Genomic DNA, 1,443 nt, shown 5'->3' with positions numbered 1-1,443 from the left:
TATATATGTATAGCAAGTGTATATTTATATAACATTAATCCTATAAAATAAACTCTTTATTTCCTACTACCTTCCATTGCCTGTTCTTTTCTTATGGGGGGGGTTGAGGCTCCAGGACCCCCCCCCCCCTTTATAATGCTACCCCCTTAGGAGCCATCCACCCCCCATAGCTGCCCTATCCCATATAGATGGTACCTCTTCCCCTTATATACCACCCATATCTACCTAATATTGGTTGGAAGATCCAACCTCTTCCCATTATACCCATATCTACCTAATAAAGGTTAGAAGATCCAACCTCTTCCCATTACACCCATATCTACCTAATAAAGGTTGGAAGATCCAACCTCTTCCCCTTATACCACCCATATCTACCTAATATTGGTTGGAAGATCCAACCTCTTCCCCTTATACCACCCATATCTACATGATATTGGTTGGAAGATCCAACCTCTTCCCATTACACCTATATCTACCTAATAATTGTTGGAAGATCCAACGTCTTCCCATTATATACCACCCATATCTACCTATGAAGTTGTGGCTCGATACCATGGAACAAGAGGCATTACTTTCGGAGCAGACCCCCATATATGTTAATTAAAGGCTCTATAGACCACAGAGCTGAAAGAGCAAAAGGAAAATAAAAAGGAGAAGTGATGAAATAATGGGGTTTTCCCTCATTAGATGGAAGGTGGTTGGTTGTCTACAATGGAAACCTTTTAACGTTGGGTTTGTAGATGGGAGGTAATGGCCACCAGTTGAGCTTGGGGAGGGTCACCATACCATTAAGGCCAATGTGGAGGTGTTGGCATTGAGGGCATTGATGGGCACGGTGGGGTGGGCTGATGGTTGGGTTGGGTGACCCTAAAACCTAAGAGGTCTTTTCCAACCTTAATGGTTCCGATGGGATGGAATGGGGTGAGCTAATGGTTGGACTGGCTGACCCTATGTGGTCTTTTTCAACCTTAATGCCCCTTATTCTGCCCCCCAACCCAGCCCTATAGATCATCTCATGCCCCTTCTTCTGCCCCCTAACCCAGCCTTGAAGACCATCCCCATTTCCATCTCCATCCCCATCCCCATCTCCATTTCCATCTCATCCCCATTTCCATCCCCATCCCTGTCCCCATCTCCATCTCCATCCCCATCCTCCCCAGGAAGAGGAGAAGGGGAAGAGGAAGAGGAAGAGGAAGAGGAAGAGGAAGAGGAAGAGGAGAGATGGGGAGAGGAGAAGGAAGAGGGGAAGGGGAAGGGATGGAAGGGATGGAGATGGGGATGGGGATCGACCCCCCCCTAAAAGGGGATTCATTGATAAGGGGGGGGGGGGTAAGGGAAACACTGAGCACTATGAAGGGTGAGCCCATAAAGCCCCCTCCCATGATGGAAACCCAGCCCCCATCACCATGCAGTGTACCCCCCCATTTGCAGCCCCCCCATTAT

The sequence above is a fragment of the Coturnix japonica genome, linkage group LGE64, assembly GCF_001577835.2.
Source record: "Coturnix japonica isolate 7356 linkage group LGE64, Coturnix japonica 2.1, whole genome shotgun sequence".
Lineage (NCBI taxonomy): Eukaryota > Metazoa > Chordata > Aves > Galliformes > Phasianidae > Coturnix > Coturnix japonica.
Note: the sequence above shows the minus strand (reverse complement) of the source record.